Genomic DNA, 25,741 nt, shown 5'->3' on the forward strand with positions numbered 1-25,741 from the left:
TTCGGGAGAACATGTCAACAAAAGAAGAAAAACCCCGGTACAAACAGATGTGGCCACTCCAGATCTCCTGGCACAGGTTCCACGAGGGCCTCTTTGGGGACATTTCCGTTTCATGTCCAAAACATACCGTGCGACGTCTCAATCTTCTTGAATTCGGGAGAACATGTCGATAAAAGAAGAATAAACTAAATATGTATAGAATTGGCCACTCCAGAGCGCCTGACACAGGTTGCGCCAAGGTCTATTTGAGGACATTTCCGTTTCTGTCGGAAACATACCGTGCGACGTCTCAATCTTCATGAATTCGAGGGAACTTGTCAATAAACGAAGATTTGTACACTCCAGAGCAATACAATTTGAATTAGGGCAGATGAACTGGCTTATTAAGTTTCAAGCTCCAAAAATAAAAAAAATTAAAAATGCATGAAGAACTTGTAAGTAAAACCTTTGCGGATAATGAGCATTAGCTCAAGCATAGATGACCGCTTCGCAGGCATTTCAGAATTCGCTCTCATTTAAGTATGAAGCATGATCAAAGCAAGCAATGAAAAACATCCCATCTATTGAGGTCCACGATCGTCAATATATCGCAAGTTGTAACAAGTTTGATAAATGGAAGCAGCAAACGAGAGCTCCAAAGAGAGAGAGAGCGATAATAAAATCCATTTCTCTCGCTTGTTTACCGTTGGGGATATGTGTTTTTTTCTTAACATGCACGATAAACAATCCACGATCTTCCAATAGCAATAGTGTCCCCCAGGTTTGGGAGCTTGTTCAGAGAGGTTTTATCATGCACTGCTATACCCCCAGTCTGATCAAACTTGTAGTAGTATACGATAACCAGTCTCTCATAATGTGCAGCATATTATGATAGTTACAGAGAGCGATATGTGAGAGATTCTCCCAATTTTCCCAGGATTCAATCGCTGCCGCTTCGTAGTTGCACTCCGTGATTGACCGGAGCAGTCGAAGATGCACAGAGATTTAATGAATGGGGCTTGGGATTAGCGAATCATTCTCAAAGAGCAGGAATAAAGAGTTCAAAGACTGAATATACCTCTGCATCTCCACAATAGTCTTGGAAAGTACATTGGGTTAGTGGGTGTTTCCGGTCCTATCGTTTGGTCGAATTTACTCTTCTTTAAACGGGCAATAGGTTGTTCTTTTTTTATACCGTTAAAAAAAATTATTGGCAGTAAATATACCAAAGGTCACAAAGCCAAATTGATTTCATAAATCATAAGACTGTTTATATGGTGTATTCATGAGGAGTTCCAAAGCAAATTCCTTTTAAGTTTTTATCAACAAATTTAATGAGTAATTAATAGAAAATTTTCTTCGAAGTTTACAATGATTCTTGGTAACATTCTAGCCAAAACCTTTTTAGGAATCTTGTTGGATTTCTGATGATGTTCGAAACAATGTTCTGGTGGATTCCTTGTTAGTTTTCTTCTCAGCTTTCTGCTGAGTTATAACTAGTTGCACAGTGCATTCCTGGCGTATTCATGAAGATCTGTATAACAGATTTTCCAAAAATCGTGGAAAACATCTGTTCAGAAAGACCCTACCTAAGACTGCATCAGTAAAGAGAAGCCACATCAGTTTGTATGTATTTTATCCTAGATTTATTTGAATACTTTCCAGAATTTCATTATGCTTTACCCGTGCACATCATGTATGTTCAAACTAACGGAAAATTTTTCAAAAAAGGTTGAGACAGAAAGCAGGAAATATCCTGCAAGAAGCCCTTATGGAACCTGCTGCCAGAAGCACTGGAGGGCCAAATTCTTTGTATTACCGATTTATTTTTGGACATAAAAACGGAAATGTCCTCAAAGAGGCCCTGGCGGGAACCGTCGTGTCAGGTGCAGTGGAGTGGCCACATCTAGGGATAGTTTGATTCATTCTTCCTTTATTGTAACATTTCTCCCGAATTTCAAGAAGATTGATGACTCGGCGATCGTTTTGGACATTAAAACGCGGAAGAATGTCCCCAAAGAGGCCCTTGTGGAACCTGTTGCGCAGGAGATCTGGAGTGGCCACATCTGTTCTTTACCCGGGGTTTTTCTTCTTTATTGACAAGTTCTCTCGAATTCATGAAGATTGATACGTCGCACGGTATGTTTCCGACAAAAAACGGAAATGGTGCCAGAAGCACTGGAGTGGCCAAATCTTTTATTACCGTTATTATTTTGGACAATAAAACGGAAATGTCCTCAAAGAGGCCCTGGCGGAACCTGTGTCAGGTGCTCTGGAGTGGCCAAATCTATTAAAATTTAGTTTATTCTTTCTTTATTGACATGTTCTCCCAAATTCATGAAGATTGAGACGTCGCACGGTGTGTTTTGGACATGAAACGGAAATGTCCCCAATCTGGCCCTGGCGGAACCGGCTATAATGTTCCGGAACGGTCCACTTATTCAAATTATGTTGAAATGATGACAATCGGCCATTATCTCACGTTTTACATAAAAACTTCAGTGTTGTAGCTGAAATAAATGAAAAAATAATCAAATTTCCCGAATTTGGCACCCTTGTGACCCCAGTACAACCCGGAATATCTCCGGCATGGTTCTGAATACAGAATTTTCCATTTATGACAAATAACTGAAACCTTTTTAAAGTAAACTGACGGTAGTTTCAAAAAAATCGAATGGAAATGGACGAAATGGCAGCTATTTGAAAATGCCTTGTCGGAGGCCGGTAACGTAAAGGTTAAACTATAGATCAGAAGCGGTTTTATAAACAATGACAATTTCATGCCATCCGTGGTGAATGATGGATTTCATGGAATTCCTGGTATCCATGTCACGTGAAGAATCGTGAACATGTTCAGCCAAAGTTCTCTTAATGCAAGTAAATTGGTGCGCTCTGGCAGAACAAATTCATGGTTTTCTTCGATCATCGCATTTTTTAACTACATCATTGTTGTCTCTTTCAAATCTTTGAACGCGCGTGGACTTTGCTTTAAAATAATTTCTATTAAAGTAGGTAATCCACCATGAGAAAGACAGATAGAATACGTTTAGGATGCCTTGTACAAATGTATTAATCAAATAGGTCCCCAACATTACATTGTAGACTAGTTCTATGGAAAATTACAAATCCTTCTAATTCGTAGTGTATAAACATTTGAAACATGCATTTCAACATGCATGGCGATGATACGAACCATTTGTCTTCATTTTTTCTTGTATTGCTGGAAATCATGAAACACACGCCATACCGAACTGAAAACCATTTTCTTCCATTTTTGTTCAGCCAGAGTGAACTAAGTGCATTTCAATTTGAAATCAATTCTAATTCCATGGAAAATATATGGAGATTTTCTTGAATATTCTATCTTGACTTACTTATTGGAACCTGTTAATCATCTATGAGTGGTAAAATTTTGAAAAGAGTCATTCGGGATCTACTCGCAGGTGAGTGAACTTTAAAGTTAAATACCTCAAAATAGTGATTTTGGTACTTGGTGCGGTTTAGCAGAACCCCGACCAAATATAGTTCAAATCGATTCTTTCATGTTTGCAGTCTTCATACAAAATTGTTCGTTTTTCTTATAAGGCAAAACCATTGGTGTAAATACGGGGGGCTAGGGGGGTCTTAGCCCCCCCTAGAAAATTTGAACTCTCATGTTAAGTTTGTACCTTGCTTAAGGGATTTTTTTTTGTATCGAATGAGTCAAGCCCCCTCTAGATTTGAATTCAATTTAGAATATATTCTATTTATTTATTTATTTATTTATTTATTTATTTATTTATTTATTTATTTATTTATTTATTTATTTATTTATTTATTTATTTATTTATTTATTTATTTATTTATTTATTTATTTATTTATTTATTTATTTATTTATTTATTTATTTATTTATTTATTTATTTATTTATTTATTTATTTATTTATTTATTTATTTATTTATTTATTTATTTATTTATTTATTTATTTATTTATTTATTTATTTATTTATTTATTTATTTATTTATTTATTTATTTATTTATTTATTTATTTATTTATTTATTTATTTATTTATTTATTTATTTATTTATTTATTTATTTATTTATTTATTTATTTATTTATTTATTTATTTATTTATTTATTTATTTATTTATTTATTTATTTATTTATTTATTTATTTATTTATTTATTTATTTATTTATTTATTTATTTATTGGAGTTCTTCTGGACATCGCTCTGGAATTATTCTGGAAAATATTCATAAATATTTCTGAATATCTGCGAATTTAATGAATTCAGGGATTCTTGTGAAATTACTTCTGGGGTACTTTCGGATATCATTGTATTTAAAATTCATTTGTAGCACTTCCAAACATCCTCATGGGATGGTTTCAGATGTTTACGAAAATCCTTAAATAATTCCTTTAGAAATCCCTTTTAAAATCTTTCGGTATTTTCTCTGTGATTCTTTTGCAAATCGACCTTGGATTCTTTCGGAAATCTTTCTATAATCCCAAAATAATTCCTGGAAGAATTTTCAGAACCATATTTTGAAGAATTCTAGATTTTTGTTCCGAAGAATCCAAATGGTATTTTAAAAAAATAATTTATGGTAGAATCAATAGAAAACTTCCTGTATAACCCTCGGATTGGGATTGGGATTGGGATTGGGATTGGGATTGGGATTGGGATTGGGATTGGGATTGGGATTGGGATTGGGATTGGGATTGGGATTGGGATTGGGATTGGGATTGGATTGGGATTGGGATTGGGATTGGGATTGGGATTGGGATTCTTTAAGAGTTTCGTCAAGTATTTTTTTTTTGAGGACCGTCTCAGAGATTTCATCATAAAGTTCTCTTCATCATCTCAGTAAATAAAAATCACTATTACACATAAAGTTCTCTTCATCATCTCAGTAAATAAAAATCAGAGGGGGTTGTGTTCAAGACACGACCGCATGACGTTAACTACGCCGACGCCAAGTGATTTTTTGCATGTGAATTTTAGTCGATTTTCATAGTTGCAGCCTTCTTTTAGTTCAAACTCTAACATAATATCGTGACGTTCGCAACATTTTAGATTTTCAATTGACACCCAATATATTGCCGTAAGACGTAGTTAACGTCAAAATCGTTAAACAAGTTCAAGTAAAAACTCCTACAGATGTGTTCTTCAACTATCCATAGCATAAACAAAAAATCATATCATTATGTTCCAACCATGGAGAGTTCGAGATTCAAACGCTACCAAACGCACGTAGCCCTTTCAATGCTACGTCACTCGACCGTATGTTTATGCCTAGATAAAAACCTCTGCTCATCAGCAGCAATGTTTATGATTATGCTGTGATAAGCGCGGGGGTGTGTTCATCACGTTCGGGAACATTACATTTTAAAGTAGAACAACCTTTTTTCGCAGACTACGTGACACTCAGCAGGAGATTAGACATCGTCTGCGACGTCACAGCTCGCGTGTCTACAGCTTCCGTTTACTTTAGTTTATTTGGGTCTTCTCCGATTGTTTATCTTCTGATGAACCAGTTATGGTACGCGTCGCGATAAAAATAGACGATGTCTATTTAAAGCGATGAATCTTCTCCTTCTTCTTCTTGGCATTACGTACCTACTGCAGCGGAGCTTGCTTCTCAGCTTAGTGTCTTAAGAGCACTTAAGCGTAGTTTTTAACTTAGAGTTTCCTTCTGTAAAAGTAGGGAATTTTCTATTACGAAAAGATCCTAGACCGGGAATCACACAGACAGGAAGGTCCCCTAAACATTACATACACTTCGCAATTGTGTTGACAAATTGAAGTGAAATTTGGGAAAAAGTTACTCGTCTTCTTGGTGAGAATCGATCTCTCGCCTCGTCATGAGCGAACCCGTGAACTCAGAAATTCACCTGAATCCGATTTCAACCCAAAAGGTCTCACGAGGTCTTCTTTCGCATAGCGCTCTTCTTTCAGAAGAATTATAATTATATGGGCAGTAATGTACATGTATTACATTCACTATTACACGCTTAAGAATAAAACCACTACATTATTTTTTCACATTCATCCTAAACCATGAGTAACCGTTATCCAAAATACCCTCGTTCCATTTCGGATGGATACTCTGAAGGCCCCGAAATGGCAACCAAATAACAACAAGCATTTCCCCACCGATTCATTCTGACTGGGCTCAAAAGCGCCACCCGGGCGCAATGGCCATCAAAGCGCATAAATCCGAGCTATAAATGAATAAATAATGAAATCGTAAAACATTTGCTTTTACATCGGGGAGGCGATACCCGTGGATAATCGAGAAACCCAGCACTGTTTGCCAGGCCAGCCTTTGGGTTTACGACTGAGGGGTTACACCTTTTACAGCAAACTCCGATGTTGGGCCAGCTGGAGGCCTACCCGAGCAGGAACGAATAACTTGTACTTATTTTAACAGTATCCAGTATATTCTCATGGAAATTTTGGGTCAATGCGCATCGTACCCTAGTGCTGTGCGTACACAAATTCTCTCTGCTTAAGGAAGTTTTTTAAAACTAAGCAATAAAACGGTGCTACAAACCGGTACTTTTCAGTGCTACTATTTTCTAAAAAAATATCTCTTTTCGATCCTTTTTTGGACCCGTGCCTTCGACTTTTCGTTGGACCCGTTATCGAAAGCTAGCGGTGGCAAACCTTTTTGAAGGTCACTTCTTATTTCGTTTACTCACTAAACGTGATTGCAACCACGAACAAAATTAATCTCTCAGTTCACCCCTATCTTCAAAAAAGTGGGTTTTAAAACTGTTACTAAACGTGGCAAAAATGGAATGGCATTCTCCGGAATGCGCGCTTTTTCCAAAGGTGAAATGGTTCAATAATTGAGAATTACATCAAAATCTGATTGCTCATTTTCCTTTTTTCGATGCTTCATACAAATTTTCCGAACACCAAATCAAAGAACCCTCTAGTCTAGGCTTGTTGATTCTAGTGAAAAAAACAAAGAGTGCCGCCTATCGTAGTCAGTTGCTCCGAATGTGGAGGATTTTTGCAGGAGATCTTGAACTTCATTAGGGGAATCAAGGTGTCCTTCAAAATCGCAAAGAAAGAGATTGTTATTTGATATTTGAGGTATTTTACCTCTAACCCAGAAATCTTCATACTTTACTCAGATTGTAAGTTTTTGCAATCGTCTGATATCGAATACCTTTATTTGTCATTCTTCAGCAATTTCCTCCTGATCGGGTACCAACTACCAACCAAAACTACGATAAATCTCCGAGAAAAGGGGGAAACGAATCAAATCTCATTAGGCATCGTGATCATTGGCCCTGCCGGACGGTGGTGGCTTCAACAGGTTGCATTTTCGGTGGAAAACTCTTGGCTCGTTGGAATGCGATTATCACGGTCATCTGTGTAGTCAAGAATTTGCTACCGGCGGTGTGCGGTTCCGATGATGGTGCTTTGCTGTAATGCATTTATATTTTATTTTTATGTGCTTGTTGCCGGGGTTGTAATCTAATTTTTATGTGTTCCGGCCTTGATTCAACATGCAGCACGGTAATCGCCCTCCCGTAGAGGCCATGGGTTTGTGGCTTAGTCAGTTATGTTTGCCTACAGGTGGTTTTGAGGGTTTCGGTTTACGATTGATTCGTGATTGATACGGATTGAAATGTTTTATGATGTAACGGGATTGGATGGAACGATGCGTAATTAATCGCTATTGAGATGGGAATGTTCGTTAGGATGGGTTTTGAGATATCAATTAATTTGTTACACATCATTTTTATGTTCATAAACATTTCATGCATTGCCCTCGTACCGAGGATTTTTTAAATCGTTCCCACGTGTTAACTTTTGCTTCGCTTATGAAATGATTTGTATTGATTATCATACCTTCTTTAAGTATCAAAGGGTGATCTGTTTGGTTTTCATCGTTCGATGAACTGACTTTGTTGTCCTGATTTATAGCGATTATCATAGATTATTCATGTATCAAAGTAACAGTCTTGAAGCTTCTGCTTTATCAGAAGGTTTGATTGACTTTTTGTGATGTTTTTTAACAGACTCTGAGAGATACCTAAGAGGGGCCTTCCTTAGCCGAGTGGTTAGAGTCCGCAGCTAGAAAGCAAAGCCATGCTGAAGGTGTCTGGGTTCGATTCCCGGTCGGTCCAGGATCTTTTCGTAATGGAAATTTCCTTGACTTCCCTGGGCATAGTGTATCATCATACCTGCCACACGATATACGAATGCGAAAATGGTAACTTTGGCAAAGAAAGCTCTCAGTGAATAACATAAGAACACTAAACTGAGAAGCAGGCTCTGTCCCAGTGAGGACGTTAATGCCAAGAAGAAGAAGAAGAGATACCTAGATGTTGGATGCAAGCATTTTTTAATTGACGAAAATATGTTGAAAGATACCTTAAAAGGTATACCTCAAACGGTGTCCGGCCATTTGGCCGAACGCCGTTTGTCCGAATGCCATTTGTCCGAATGCCATCTGGCCGAAAGGGTCATTTGGCCGAATCATGAAAAAATCAGATTGCTACAACGCTGATGTGTAGAATTGTGTGGCTCAATAACTGATAAGCTAATAAATATAAGAGCTCCAAGAGAATGATAACATCGACCCTTTAATTCAGGACGAAGTTGTGAACTCCACACATCACGTCAAGACTCTGATGTGATGATTGATTTGCCACTGTATTACCAACGGTGTAATAAAGTTTGACTTGTTTTTAATGATTTCATCGAACATTTTTCCTTATTTTAAACATAGGGTATTCTTTCAAGTTAAACTGGTTCCATTACTATCAGCAATAGTTTAGCTTATTTTTTAATTGGGATTTTTTCCTTCTTCAGATCATCGGCAGTACTTTGAAGTTGCACTGATGAAATGATTATATGCATTGCACTTCCTTAAATTTTCATAAGAGATTTTTCCTTCTTTTGATCGTAGGCTGTTCTTTCAAGAGAGAAATATTTTTCATGATTATTGGATTTAAAGCTTATAATACGTTTTATTCAAACCATATTTTTTAGCTCAAGGGTTAACTTACGTGAGATGCCATTCACCTCCAAGATTAAGATTATAACATGTGAACTGACCACTGAACCGGTGTTTGCGTATAACAATAGACGACTCGGTGAGCGCTTACGTCAAAGAAGCACACTGTTTTTCCGTTGTGAAAAGTAGAAGCCAAGACTTGTTGATGTCAGAACTATGACATATATTACTAACTACGATTCGAGGGATCGAAGCAACCCGATCCAGCAGCAGGACGAATAAGTCTTAAACCGTTTTAGTTACTGTCATAAGCTAACTACAAACGCGATGCCACAATATCTGCTGGTGGTTATTACCGCTAGCATAGAAGTGAACTACAGCTTACATTTAGGATGTTCATTTTTCAGCACTGACTGTTTTTTGAACTAAAAAACTTATCTATGTATATCAATGGTGATTTATCCTTCTTTATGAATAAGCTGAAAAGGTTCTTTGAATTTCATTATAAATCCTTGCTAACTGTAGTTCACTATTGTTTTCTATTTCGGCCAAACGGAATTCGGCCAAATGACCCGGAACCCCTCAAACAATTTCTGATTATGGTATCTTTTCAAAGTTCTGTTCACAATCTATCGCCACTCAGAAGAATCATATGAGCTTTCGGGAATAGCTGTTCTGATTCATGATTTTTTATAGCGTCAGTCAGTCAACATTATCGTTGCTACCTTGAAATCATTAAAAATATGAAGTGTTGCAACCTGGTACTCATAGAAAAGGCCAGTAAAAGTGGTTCACCTAGAGTGAATTTATAGCAGAGAAAAAGTCGATTTTGTATGTAAATTGACAGGAAAATGAATGACAAGTTCATTCACTTCTCCTGGCCTATTTTGGAAGGATTTGCTGTACAATAGACTGGCCCATAAACAAAAAAGTTGTAAAATTCAACGGGGCACCCCCTAGATATGTGCCTTAGGGTAAGAAAAAAGCTCTCTCAAAATTTTAACTCATTTGGTTGCTCCCCCAGCTGGCGCATTCAATTCAAAGTTTGTATGGAATATTCGTCTCAAATATATTGAAAATTGACCCTATGTCACTGTTTCGTCTCGTACACTAGTTAATCGCGTTCAATTGAGCCCAGAATGACAAATTCACTAGTTGATACGCTAATGAACATAGTTGCTGAAGGTTGTATCTGGATTTAAGCACATTTTCATTAGGCTTTCAGTTGTTAAAAGTTAGGCATAGATCAGCACTCCCGTACAATCACACATGTGCATGCACCTTGTGCCGCAGCTCGCCCAGCGTCATAGGTGGCTATGATGCGCTTAGTGGCTACCACCCAGCTAAGTTGAAGGAATACTTTGCAATATTGCAAATCTACTTCAGATAGTTAAAACACCAACTTTATCAATTTTAATCATCATACAACCTTCTACAATATTGTTTGCTATAGTATCAAGTAGTGTTTTTGACATTCTGGGTTCAATTGAACGCGATCAACAATTTTCCTGATTCAAACAGGTGATGATGTGCTGTTTCCTATATGTTGGAGCTGAAAATCCCATATTAACTTCAATTCAATTGCGCCAGCTCATGGAACGACCAAAAGAGCTGAAACTTTCAGAAAGTCTTCCTCTAATCCTAGAGAATAATCCTGGCGGGTGCCCCGTGGAATTATACAACTTTATTTTTCTCCCATACTAAGATGGGCCAGTCTACTGTACAATTATAATAATCTTATTAATTGTTGACTGACCAGCTTGGTAACTTCTTATGAACTCGTTTACTACCTTGCATGTCGCAGTGAAGAACAAACAACTAAACTTATCACGTTTGGGGGCATATTTTATCTTCTTGTTATGCAGATCATGCCTATCAGCCACAATGTAAACGAAACAATACCTTCTCTCGATCTATTTTAATAAACTTAGCTCTAATTCCATCCTTTTCAGCTACATTATTATTATTTTTGAGCAGTTCAAAACTGGTTTTCATAGTTCACTAAACTGACGTAGACATTTGCTCTGTAATCATAGATTTCTATTGGCTTCACTTTCAGCCCCACTCATGTATTTATAGAAAAGCTGCTTCCACCTTTCGAACACCTCACATTCGTCCTTAAAGATGCTCTCATCATCATCCCTGTGCATTCCGGCTAGCAACAATAAGTCTATGAATATTGCGTTGATCTTTTGGTAGATTTTTTTGGGACCGACACCTGGGGATTTATACCTCAGCTTCTGGAAGTCCAAATTGGCTGAAAAATCCTAAAACTTAACGTTAACAAAACGACAAATCTCTCGGCTACTTATTTTGTCTTTGAATAACCCTCTTTAAAAATGTAATGCAGTATAATGAATTCACTGCAGAAAATACATCAGAGCTATTTGTAATTCGTTTGCCAAACAAATCAGTCAATTCAGACTACGAGGAACTGAGATACAGATCCCTAACGTTGGGCATTTTGTATGGAAAAAACAGCATCTACTAACTTTTGTCACTGACATTCCAAGTTCTGTCGAGTCTCTTTCTCTACAGCACTCGTCTTTTCCGATATCTGCCTTTTGAAGAAAACTAAATAGATCTAGTGAAGCATTTCAACATTAAAATAATGATTTGTTTTTATTTTATCCATTTCCAGAAACATTCAACCTCACCGGCTTTATTAAAAGCTATATATCTAAACCAAGGTAAGTTTTATTTCTCTCATACATTATTTTATTAATACGTGCAGGCATGAGAAACATTCACTCGATTGTTGCTTCCCCCTCGCTCACTTCGACGAGCAATCAAGAGCGAGATTGCCGTTTTTCCTACCAAGCTGAGTTTTTCAGTTTCCAATGCGCTTTCTACTTCTTCGCCGAGTGATGATTCACTACCGACTCCGTGTACCGAAGGCATTCGATTGCAGTAGTAAATAATTATTTACATTCCGATTCCGCAGGAGTGGCATTCGTATTTGAGTGCTGATGAGTGCTCACTGACTGGAAATATACACGGCGGAAGGATTCAGTGAACGCGGAATCCGTACATTCAGTGGAATGCATTCAGTGAGTTCTTAGAGTAAGGTGGGGCAAAAGTTCGACCTTAGTGGTATAATCAAAGTTTCCAGGAAAACAATAGCAGTTAAAACAAAACAAATACCACATAGTGAACCTTCAACATATTGGCTATTATTTTGCTGAACAAACTTGTGTCAAAATATTTACTCATTTTTAGTTATAACAGTTTCAAAATTGATTGTCTTATTCGAACTTTTGCCCCCCTCGTGCGTTAAAATACACTCAAATAAAGATTAAAAAAAAAAAAAAAAGAACTTTTGCCCCACCGGTGAGGCAAGAGTTCGAATCTAGTGTGGGGCAAAAGTTCGCTGGCTAAAACACAAAATATCGATCCTTTTATGACAGGCATACTTTACACCAGCCGTAAACTTAAGTTTGACGAAAAATACACACTAAATTTTCATCAAAAAATTGCCCAAATCCGGGTTAATTGTAATATACTCAAAAATAGCAGTTTTTCGCAAAACTAAGTGGAAGTGTAAAATTTTCGTGACAGTTTTTACACGATCAGACAAATTTAACTAAATTTGAAGATAGTATGAGGATTTTAGGAAATTTGCAAATTTTTCCGTGATTTTATACATGGGTCGAACTTTTGCCCCGCTGATTCGAACTTTTGCCCCGCTATGGGCCAAAAATTGTTTTCAAGCATTTATGCAAAAACTAATACACCTCAAAGCAACCTTATGATAAGCCTAGAAACGCCCTTACATAAAATATTGAAAAAGATTTTATCTTCAATTGGTTCCATGCTACGAAAGTTCGACCAAAAATTATAATATTCACGTCGAAAAACAACAAATAGCCATAACTTTACCAAATCTCAATCGATTTTTATGATATTTGGATTGAAAGTCTCTTACTTGAATAGCATTCAAACCACCACTCGAACTTTTGCCCCACTTTACTCTATGTGTCTCCCAGAGCATATTGGTTCTCTCTCCGCTCCGTGAGTCTTTTGATTTTCGGGTTATCTCAACCGATTACGATTCGTTGGGATTGCGCTCACCCTAGTAGCGTTCGGTTGTCACTAAACTTTCGGTAGCAGCAGATACATTGCTATTTTTTATCGGTAGCGTTCGGGTGAGTGAGTGAATTTTCCCATTTTGCTTGAATACGTGACAGTACAAGTTTCTTCATCAGGCTGTTATCAAACATGTTTACAAATATGTGTAATGCAAATAAGTTTATCTAAAAACTAATTAAGATTTCATTATTCGTATTCAGCATTGACAGACTTACACTCAAATCTCAATCAAACTCATTAAAGATCACACTCAAGCTGTCATAGATGATTCAGTCATAGAGCCCGCCAAACATTCGTGAATACCAATTATTGCTGATTACTTTAGATAGGATTGCTGTTATTCTATCAGACTAACAAGAAATCATTGCGTTGTGTGAGTAAATTGTTGCAATTGTGAGTAAATTCGAATTTTTAGACTATGAGTTAAACAGATGAGTCAACTCTTCCATGACTTTTTGACTGCTGATTTGCGTGAATGACAGTTCAAACATGAAAAATATCAATCGTAAGTTGTGAGATTTTGAGTTTCTAACAACACTGTTCGTATTTAAGATTTTTCAGGCAATCTTGGCCAGGATTCCTCTTCAAGGTGTTGTTAAGATTTAAAGGTGAAAGAAATGAAAGAACTTTCCTAAAAATATCTGATAAAATCTACTTTTCCTGTAATAACTTGTAGGTAAAAATATAAACACAAGAAGAAGAGGAATGTGACCCATTTTTAAAAGAAAAATATCACACTTAGAGTAAAGTGGGGCAAAAGCTCGAGTGGGGTAAGAGTTTCTTTTCAAGATTTCTAGCTCAATTCAAAACAAATCTTATAATTGCCATGGTGGTTTGAATACTATTCAGGTAAGGTCATTCCAAATATCATAAAAATCGATTGAGATTTGGAAAAGTTATGGCTATTTGTGTCAAAATTTCGTTGTGTTTGTGTCAAAATTTCGTTGCATGGAACCAATTAAGCATAAGCATAAGCATAAGCATAGATGACCGTACAATTCGTAGTTGCTACTCCGTGATTGACCAGAACAATCGAAGTTGCACAGGGAATTAATGAATGGGGCTTGGGATTAGCTTACCATTCTTCAATGTGCACAAATCGAGAGCTCAAATTTAAAAGTCAATAACGGCGCCGGCCACGTCCTTACGGTCATCGGGGAAGGGAAGGAATGTTAGTGTGACTACCGTTGTTACTAGAGACCTAGATCACCTCTGCATCTCCACGGTTGTCATGGAGAGGATATTGGGTTAGTGGGATAAGGTAAAGATCTGGGAGTTACCAATGTTTGGTGATGCGAGCCATGATATAATCACGCCTAACCGGATTCGCGAAATAATTCGATAATCGCATTAAACGCCGAACAAGTGTTCGTCACTCGCCCATGCAAGAGCAAGCGACGCGATCAATAGATCAAACACTACTAGCGATCCACGGCGCTTTTTCATTTCTCTGAGCGAACGACGCGCGACAAGTTTGATCCTGCCCCCATCGCCCGCCCCCGCAGGAGCAAGCGTCAAGGTCGAAGGATCAAACACTACTTACGAACCGATCACTTTTTCACCGCTTCACTACCGACGCGCGACATATTTGATCCTGCCCTCATCACCCGCCCAAGCAGGAGCAAGTGTCAAGGTCGAAGGATCAAACACTACTCTATTCAAAAGATGTTTTTATTAATGACGAAAACTGAAAATTACATGTATATATTTTAAATTATATGAAACAGGAATAATGCCGACACTTGTAGTGACGAACTATACATAGTTTGTTTGAAAATTACATATGAGTATTACTGTGCATTTTGTCTCGATATGGTACAAGTTTTAAAAAATACGTCAATATTCACAATGTCGAACAATTCAAAAGATAATTTTTAATAACGTATAAAAGAGACAAATATATGTATATTGAAATTGTATAAGAAAAAAACATAATGCCGACACTTATAGTGACGAACCATACAAAGTTTGTTTTAAAATTACTTAAAAGTTACGCTTTCAAGAAAATATGTGTTATCACAAGAATGAAACGAACTCACCAGTTGGTAATCCATCCTCGACTGAACACAAAACTGATACTGACAGCAAAACTTCTTGGCGTCCCGAAAACAAACCGTCTTGCTTGTGCCTTCCAAATACCTACCCAGCAAGACGCTCCAAAACAGAAAAAAAAATCTTAGGAGCCGAAAACACGCGCGAAACCGTGAGCCAAATCTATCGGACGACGCAAAACCGAACTGTCCTGCTTGGGCTTCACGAAGCACTACCCAGCAGGACGCTTGGAAACAGGAAAAAAAAAAAAATTCCGGCGACGAAAACATGCGCGAAACCGTGAGCCAAATCTATCGGACGACGCAAAACCGAACTGTCCTGCTTGGGCTTCACGAAGCACTACCCAGCAAGACGCTTGAAAACAGGAAAAAAAAAAAATCTCCGGCGACGAAAACATGCGCGAAACCGTGAGCCAAATTTATCGGACGACGCAAAACTGAACTGTCCTGCTTGGGCTTCACGAAGCACTCCAATTTCGTTGCATGGAACCAATTGAAGATAAAATCTTTTTCAATATTTTATGTAAGGGAGTTTCTAGGCCTATCATAAGGTTGCTTTGAGTTGTATTAGTTTTTGCATAAATGCTTGAAAATAATTTTTGGCCCATTGTGGGGCAAAAGTTCGAATCAGCGGGGCAAAAGTTCGACCCATGTATAAAATCACGGAAAAAATTGCAAATTGCCTAAAATCCACATATTATTTTCAAATTTAGTTAAATTTGTCTGATCGTTTGGAAACTGTCACCAAAATTTAACATTTTCACTTAGTTTTGCGAAAAACTGCTATTTTTGAGTATATTAAAATTAACACGGTTTTGGGCAATTTTTTGATGAAAATTTAGTGTGTATTTTTCGTCAAACTTAAGTTCACGGCTGGTGTAAAGTATGCCTGTCATAAAAGGATCGATATTTTGTGTTTTAGCCAGCGAACTTGTGCCCCACATCAGATTCGAACTCTTGCCCCACCGGTGGGGCAAAAGATGCAATAAGACAATCAATTTTGAAACTGTTATAACTTAAAATGGGTAAATATTTTGACACAAGTTTGTTCAGCAAAATTATAGTCAATATGTTGAAGGTTCAATGTATGGTATTTGTTTTGTTTTAACTGCAATTATTTTCCTGGAAACATTGATTATACCACTAAGGTCGAACTTTTGCCCCACCTTACTCTATTTAATATATGGTTACACTGTTCAAATTGTATTTTTACTGGAAGTCTATTTCTTAGGAAATATAAATTATACCTAAGGAAATTAAAATGCAGGTTCCCTTATGGTGAAACGGACAACTCCGTAGAAAAAAAATCACCACTAAATAAGAACCTATGACCAAAAACAGTTGGGTAACAAAACGTCGAAAGACAAACATTGAATTCCAAAATCTCAAATACCAAAACGTCGAAAGGACAAAACAATGAAAGGATAAAATGTTAAAAAAGCAAATTGAAAGGGATGGTTTTCTTTCGAAAGAGTTAATAACTCGATGTTTTGTCCTCTCGACGTTTGTCCCATTCAACGTTTTACGATTCGACGTTTCGGCATTCCACGTTTTATCTTTCGATGTTTGGGTTCTAAATGGCGTAAGCTATTTTGGGGATTTTCAACCTCTTTCCGCCCATGCTAAAGCTTTTTGTATAAAAATAAAAAATAGCCCTCCCCGAATAAATCCTGAATGGACGGACCCTTTCGATACTGTATTCCTAGAACGACCGAACATGTAATTGAAACAAACATTTTCTTGATTTTTCCATACACATTTCAAGCTCGTTGTTCGTCACGGGGGTGGGGCATTTTGCATAAAGACGTTTCGCATACGGACGTTCGGCATAACGTACATACGGCATAATCCAGAGTATATGTCTTTATTAATATGATACCTGTTCCTTAGGGTGCAACTTATTTTTCAAATGTTCTCAAAACCAAAAATTCGTGTGCTCATCTGAATTTAAGGTGATTATAGAACGAAGCCAAACAGCGCTCCGCGTTGAAAATTTATCCCATTGTTCACCACCAGCAAGCAAGTAATTTGATTGATTTTCAACGCAAACTGTTGTCAGATTTTCCAGTCTTGTGCTTATGAAAATTCGAAGTTTGGCTTCGTTTTATAATCACCTTAAATCACATAAAAAGAGAAACGTCAAGATCAGAGTCAGAAATATAAATATTTAGAGGTGACACAAGTGACTTGAAGGTAAATTTTCAAGTTATGAAAAATTTACTTCAATAAAGTTTGTATAACTTTTTTATTTTCCAACTTATTTCGAAACTTTTAGCATCAATTCCTTCAAAATCAAATTTATGAAAACTTTTTAGAACACCAAATTTGTCTTGAATCAAAACTAGTTTTTGTTAAAAGAAGTTTACTCCAAATGTTTCATCGTTTAACTAAAAAAAATATTTTTGATTGACCATAACTCCATGAATGCTCAACCGATTCAATATTTTTAAACATGCTTTTAAAGCAAAGTTTTCAAACAGTTCATACAACACATTTCACTTGAAAAATGGTTTTAACCAAGTTATTCAACAAAAACATGATTTGTTAACGAAACAGTTTTTTTTTTCAAATTTCTGCCTGTTTGACATTACTTTTAAAGCTGAAACTGTTTTTTTTCTGATTTGTTAAATATTTGAAAAGGACTTGTCAACAATTTTTGAATAAATTTGAAACAAAAAATGTTATTGTACATGTCCAAAAATATATGCACTATTCTATTCGCAATTAAAACAAGATGCTTTATAAGCCGCTTAAATGCTTTCATGCTTTTATGCTTTTATATAAAAAATACAATTTTCGGCCAAAAAACTTAAATAATCCAAAGAAATTTGATATTTCATTTATGATTTATGTTTTTGGGTAGTTTTTATTGATTTACCCCTCTACCGGCAGCTTCATTTTTTACCGCCAAAAATATATTCAAATCGCGATAACTTTTTTGTTTCTCGATATTTTTGCACCATTTTTTCACAAGATCTCAAAAAACTCTTCTAGTTTAAGAATCCGTGTCGATATTAATAATTATTGATCAAGTTTTGAAGATATTTCGATGTTCCTTGGAGGACCGACATTCTTCATATAAAATGTCTTTGGCGGCCATTTTGTTTTTGGTCAATTTATCAAAAAAACAAAATGTGTACTATACAATGCAGGTAATAAGGAGCTACCCTGAAAAAATCATACAAATCGGTTCTGTATTCTTGGAGAAATCTGAAAATTACGATATGAGGTTTTATAGAGTTTTAAAGGTCTTTATTTGTTCAGCGTGGTACCAGAAACATAAATGCTCATTACTCAAAGACGGCTGCACCAAATTGCTTCATTATTTCACAACATACTTGCATCAATATATCATTTCGAGGAGTGGATATCCGAACACAATAAAAATTCTGTAGTCTGAGATATTATTTTGAGTTATGGCTACGCGTTGGTCCCCCAAGGAATTTTGGAATATCTCCGGATTCAGATGACCAATTATCAATATTGGCAAATATTCTGAAACTAGAAGAGTTTTTTAAGATCTTGTGAAAGAATAGTGCAAAAATATTGAGAAACAAAAAAGTTTTCGCGATTTGAATATTTTTTTAGCGGTAAAAAATGAAGCTGCCGGTAGAGGGGTTAACTTAGTCAAACCCATATTTTAGAAAAATGTGTTGTCTGGACAGTTAGAAAACAACTAAATTTGCTTCACAAGCATTAAAAAATATTTAAAATCGGATAAGTATTTATGATGTTATGGTCGAACAAAGATATTTTTTTAAGTAAAATAAGAAAAAAATTGTGGAAAACTATTTTCAATTTATACTAGTTTCGATTTAAGACGAATTTGATGTTGTACAAAGTTTACATAAATTTAATGTTGAAGAAAATGGTACTAAAAGTTTCAAAATTGGTTAAAAAGTAACAAAGTTATGGTGACTTCACCGAAAACCATTTCTTATAATTTGAAAATTTACCTTCAAGACTCTTGCGCCACCTCTAAATTTTAATATTTTTAACTCAAACTTTGGTGTTTCTCTTTTAATGTGATTTTAATTCATAAGAGCATACGAATTTTTGGTTTTGAGAACTTTAAAAAATAAGCAACACCCTACTGTTCTTGTATGAATCTGCTTTGGGGTCATTCAAAAATGAAGTCCATCATTTGGGGGAGGGGAGAGTTTTACGAAAGTGTGACAGTACATGTACAAGGTATTGTAAAAAGTGTGAAAGAGGGGGGGAGGGGGTCTAGAAATCCTGAATAACGATTGCCGTCATATTTGAATCGTTCCTTTATGAAAAACGTCCGTATGCGAAATGGATCACCCCTACTCGTTACATCTTTCAACGGTCCAAGGAACAATCGGATTGTAGTGTTTCAATCAGCTCGCTTGTTTGCAGAATTAATGGGAGTATTTTTTTAACAGAGTTTTTGAAACAATCTCACTCTTAAGACTGGGAAAATATACTGGCGTTACTTTAGAGTTGTTGCAGACAGTGCCGGATTTGGGCTTCGCGGGGCCCGGGTCAGATCTCTTGACGGGGACTCTTGGTACTAAATTAACGGGAAACGCTTAGCACAGGAATGTTTAGTATTATTAAATTCAAATATCCGGAAAACTCCAAAAAATATAATGTATCTCGAGTTTGATTGAACCCTTTATCACTTCGTGAAAGTTGCATAAAAAAATCGTCAGCATAACATACTTGAAAAGCCATGCCTAATAGATCATGAGATTCTGACTGAATCAAGTCAAGTCCAGTTGAAATCAAGACAATGATTCGTTATCATTGAGACTTTTATAACAATAGCAAAGATTGATATATTTTTAGTTTGCTGCAGATTCTTCAGTTTAATAGAGTTGAACGACAGTCTTTATTAAAGCAATGCAAATCGATTAATTGTTTCATTTTATTGTGTAATTTTTTTTTTTGATTTCGTATAAGAAATTCCTCATTCAAATAAAAAGTTTCAGAACTGCTTTAGAATTTTCATGTTATAGATATTGACAAAATTTTGCACACTTATACAACCCTGTAGATAGCTGTCCAGCAAAAATCTTGCAAAGACCATAGCAAAATTATCATGGACTAGTAATTAAGGGATCGGAGAAATTATTATTGAAATTAAATTCTGCAGATTTGGGTATACGTTATGGTAAATTCTAACCTCTTAGTAAAAATTGCAATATCCTAACAAATTTTGTGGAAATGGGTCTGAATTATAGTAAATTATTGACTCCATGCTCTGTCTGAACCAGCAGGTTATAAAAATCGAATGCACATAGGATTTTTTCTCGCTGGAGATCAGTATTCGGTTCATATTTTCATAACCGAAAGTTTTGAAGTATTGTATTGGTGAAATATGCTTCTATACATTTTGTGCGGGCAGAAATGAGTCACAAAACTATCTCTTAGTATGAGAAAATAAGTGAATCATAAAAAAAATCAAAAAATCACTGATAGAATATTTTGAAAATTTCCGGTTATGAATAAAATGAAACGTATACTGATGAAAATGATAACACAAAATTTTAAAAATCAGTCAGGAAAAGAGTACAGTAGAATATGGGTATATCGAATTTTCGGTAGAATTCAGATGTTTTTGGTGAAAAAGTAGTTAGAATAAAACCAAGAAAATGTATGAATTACCGAGTATCTTCGTCTTTTCGAGATCATCTTAGAACATAAAGCACTGTAATTTTAACAGTAATTTTTCAGAAAGCTGTGACGGTTTGCTGTATACTATCCTGAGAAGAATTTTAAAGTTTTTGATATAACCTTGATGGTTTTCATTAGCAAAAAAATTGAATTCCATTGAACTGAACAATTAAGTTTAAAATGTGTATGGAATATACTATCTATATCATAACATCTTTGTTAGAAATCGTATTGGATTTGTATTTGAAATTGTCGTTTTTGGTCAATGTAAAAAAAATCGTTGGTTTTTGCTTCATTTTTTTTAATTCTCGAGGGCCCTCTTGATCGGGCGCCAGGGACATTTGCCGCCTTGCCAACCACCCGAATCCGGGCCTGCTTGCAGACGTATGAAAAATTTATGAATAGCATTGAAGAAACAAGTGATGAATTTCCAACACAATTTTTGACAAACTATTATTTTTTCAAGTGACAGAAGTATATTAAAAAAATACTCATTTTTTTCATGAAATCCAAGAAAGATTCACAAAATTTTTTTTTTTTTCAAAGATTCCTTTAAAAATGCCTTCCTGATAACTCATTTATGCAGTTTGTCCGTATGTTTTCGAGAAATTCCACAAGAGAGAAAGGGTTTTCATTTCTTTAAGAAAGTTACAAAAAATGTAAGGTTCCCCTGGCGAAGTGGGTCCTTAAAGAACGATAGTTCAAACAAATTGTTTAATAATTCATACAAGACGCATCTCACATTATCTCAGAAATTCTGCCAAAAATTTCACCTCGAGTAACCTAAGAAATTCGAACTGATTTCTCACGATTATCTTGTTGAAGGGTTTATCTTAGAAAAAAAAAACAATATTCATGATGCCTTAAATAATTCTTCAGCGACTAGCAAAAGTTTCTGGATATTTTTTGTATAATTTGATAAAGTTTGGAGAACGTCTTCACTTCATAATCGTCACGAATGTTTATGTTTTTTAACATAAAAGATCTTAAAATGTAGATGAATTGAGAATTCTGCAATGCACATGGGAAACTTATTATGGAAACTGATAATTTAAAGCCAAGTATTCAAAATATGAGTGACATTAAATGTGACAAAACAAAACCAAATGGTACGCAATACGATACAATAATTTCCTTAGTAAAATTTACCGAAAGAATTGATATTTCGCGTTTTTTTTTATTTGTGGATTCACATATCAATAACTCTTCTCGTCCGTTTCAACCAGAGCACAAAATCCGAACGCTTCCAGAAACATCCATCCACCTTCCAATCCCGCTTGATCGATACCCATCAAAACAGAAAGGCCATTCAACATCGGAATTGGAAAGAATTAGCATTACGACGGCTCGTGTAGACGACGTCTCGGAACGTTTCCTTTCGATATTATTTGCATTTCATTATCGAACCATTGCAATGACATTGCCGCTTTGCCTTGCCTTGCTACCGTTTTCGTTCTGCTGCTGGTGAACTTTCGTCGTCAGTTTGTTCCTCGCGCTTCCACACAATCTCACTGAAATAAAGTTACACAAAGTCAGGCACAAACCAACTCAAAGCTCTGTCTCAATTTTAGTACCAAAAGCTTAAATCTAGGCCAATACCACATGTTCACTAAATTTTTGAATGTTTTTCATTGATTTCAGTCTAATAAACATGTTTTTACTATTTTTGAGATTTGGCCACACCTTTTGCTTGGGTTAAACTTTAATTATAGGTGAATTTTGTTTTTCCATGTACCTTTCAAAATTACAGAAAGGAAGGACCCAAGTGTTAAAAGGTTAAACTCTTGTGGCGTTTTTGTTTTTGTTCGCATGATCAAAAGTGTCATGGTAGACCTATTTTTGTATCTTCTTTTTAACAGCGTAAGTCGTCACTATAACTTTTTCTCGACATAAAGGACTATCTCGGGGATGGGAATCGATCCCAAGTCCTCGACGTGAGAGGCAAGAGTTCTAACCACTACAACGGTTCCGTACCCTATAGGTAGACCCATTTTTTAAATTGTGTTGGTCCAGAAAAGCTTTATTTTGTGCGAATCGTACTCAAATGTGTGTAACTTCATTTAAGCGTGAACAGACAGTAGCGTTCTTCTCTGAAGTGGCGGCGGCGGCGGCATTGTTTATTCAAATTGCTGTGCTAACCGTTCGAGACGCCCAAGATGGATTTTCACACTTGCATTCGCTTTTTCGCAGCCAACGCTGTTATGGACGTTTCAGTTTTGGACGACAAAAAATGGCGATGAATAGAGGAAAGTGTTTAAAGCACTTCCACAGTTATTAACTGAAAACATTTTTGGACTTTTTCTGTCATTTTTTCCTTCGCATACGTGTGACAGGGACATTAATACTCTACGTCCAGTAAATTCAAGGAAATTTACATTTTGGAAAGATTCTGGACCGATCGGGAATCGAACTCAGACACCTTGAGTATGGTTTTGCCACGTAAGGAGTGTATCGAAAAGTAGTCGCAAACATTCAAAACAGTCTCAAAAATATTGGGTTGAACCTACAAAAAAAATTTTTGATCAGAAATGCTTTACAATGTATTTAAAAACAATGATGCCGTAATATTGTTTCAATAAAATGGCATTTTGTATGATAATTTTGCAAATTACTAACAGATGTCGATGAAAATCTTGCACACCTTTGAAAAAAATCATATGGTAATAAATGTGTCAAATTTTATGAAAAAATGGTTTTTGTTTATGCTAATATATTCTGTGCCACAATTCTCATGACATAGTGTAAAAAATATTTTGAAAAGTTCGTTAACAAGCATTTCAGAGCAAATACAAAAATTGAAAAAAGTCGATTTTCGAGGACCTCGTTTTTTAATTTATTATTTATTCACGTTTATGCTTATATCGAACGATTGTAACGAATAAAGAATTGTTTTTTGATTGGAAAAGTTTCTTTGCATATTTATAAAGTAATGTAAGCAAAACATTGTACTCTATATAATTGCCGCTATACATGACAGAGCTTCAAAAGTTGATAAGACAAAAGTGACTTTCTAAAACCGACCTTATTGCAACAATTGAGCTTTCTTAGAGCAATAATTTAGTTTTTTGAAATCCGTTTTACGTGCTGTGTGAAGTAAACATATTTTCCGATAGAATAAGCTTTTCATCCTATTTTGTTTGATATACATTTTATTCAATACAAATCATCGAATCTTCAGAAGACACTTCAAAAATGTAATTTTGTGCAAGATTTTATTTTCTATGCTTTATAAACCTTGTTGTATTTAAATTAAGACTGCATGTTATTCAATATTTTTAGTTGCTACAATATTTGATGACATGATGAAGGTTTGCGTGAAAAAAGCTTTTAAAAATATGAGCTATGCTCTGAGATATACCGTTATGAAAGTTTGCGACTACTCTTCGATACACTCCTTAGCCGCGGATGTTACCTCTAAGCTAACGAAAGTCCCATTTTAAACTACTTTCTCCTATAGGTACCGAAGTTCCAATGGACATCAGTTCAAAGCAATTTCAATTTGTTATGCCCAATTTTGCAAACAATAAATTTCGCTGCATAAGTTTATTTTATCCGACCCGAGGGTTTTGCCTTTCGTTCTTTGGTTAATTTTAATGACGTATGAAAAGCATAAATCGATTCCTGTTTTGCATCGGTTAAGTCGAGGCACAACTCTTTTATGAATGTCAGAAAATAAAGGATTTTTCACACCTCCGTCTCAAGGATATTCATTCTCCCATCACGTGACGAAAAAAGTTCATAATCCTAACCTCTGCCGACACGTCTTATGCCATCGCAAGACGTGAGCAATCAACTTGAACATACCCTCTGCTCCGCCTATCGATTAAACAATCTTCGACGTCGGTGCGAGTTCATTGCCAGAATCAGCGCCATTCTGTCAATTCAAGTTTGTTATCTTGGAGGTTGTTTGTGCTCGGCATATGTTCCTGGAAATTGTTTTTCCATTAAGTCCCGAAGAAAAACACTCTTCTAGGCATCACACTGATATAGCTACCGATATGGTCGAAGGCTTTAAATAAGTTTCCTAGAATGAGTCGTCCCGAATTGCTGACGCAACTGGAACGCCTACACAAGCTACGATTCATCACAGCCATACATTAGGATGGACTCGATGCAACATTCATCAGACCATATATTATAGTTTATTTTCGATTTGGAAATGCTCTTAAAATACGACTTAATCATTCCCATTAATAGCCAAATTGATTTATTCCTCGACTGTAAAACGCCCTACCACTCTCCACTAATATAAAGAAGGAGTAGATTGCAGTTTCCATTAGTCAGTACTATTGACGCTTTTTTGGAAAATGATATCGCAGATGGATGGCAGCCGATGAAGGGAAATTAGTTTGAAAGAGAAGGAGAACCCGGGCAGAAAATTGAAACAAAATAAAAGCTGATTTTGTTGCTGAGTTCCTTGATGATATTTTTTTTAACAAGAAATATGGAATGCGTTCTTAACCTTTCTCCAAATTTCTCTAGATTCGAAGTGATATCTTGCAAGCACGTTCCTATGTGATTTAACGCTTGACAGAGAAACTGACTGTGCTTCCAACTAGAGCGTTATTCCATCGAGAAATGTATGATGTCATGGTAATAGAGTCTAGATATCATCATCTGACATTTTTCTCTTTTCAGGAGAATTTTTTTCAAGATTCTGGAAATACGACTCCTGTGTGGATCCTCGATTTGGATCTTGAGTTCCTGTGTGGTGCGGTTTAGAAGTTCCTGTGTGGCGCGGTAGGAGAAGTTTTAACGGGTGTTATTTGGCGCGAAAGAAGAAGATTTGGTGCGTGTACTGGTCGAATTTGGATCGTGTGGTCCGATTGTAATCCTGTGTGGTGCGTGATTGGAGTTCCTGTGTGGCGCGGAAGGAGATTTCAAGCGTTGGTGGCATTCGATCCATCGGAAGCTAGAGGATTTAGCAAGCTTGAAATATTAAGTATCTCTTCGTTTTATTTAATTAGTGTAGCTTGTTTTTTTTTTGTAGTATTTTTTCTGTTGCTCCTCGACTAT

General features: G+C 36.0%; 1 protein-coding gene across 2 annotated transcripts in view; it reads left to right on the forward strand.

The window, feature by feature from the left end:
• LOC5571668 overlaps positions 1–25,741 on the forward strand; it is a 411,897-nt gene that overhangs the window by 254,586 nt on the left and 131,570 nt on the right. For both annotated transcript variants that reach the window (XM_021845489.1, XM_021845488.1), the window contains exon 5: positions 11,587–11,635. The gene's annotated coding sequence lies outside the window, so the exon portion shown is untranslated. The remainder of the gene's footprint in view (positions 1–11,586; positions 11,636–25,741) is intronic.

Source organism: Aedes aegypti, chromosome 2 (assembly GCF_002204515.2).
Source record: "Aedes aegypti strain LVP_AGWG chromosome 2, AaegL5.0 Primary Assembly, whole genome shotgun sequence".
Classification (NCBI taxonomy): Eukaryota; Metazoa; Arthropoda; class Insecta; order Diptera; family Culicidae; genus Aedes; species Aedes aegypti.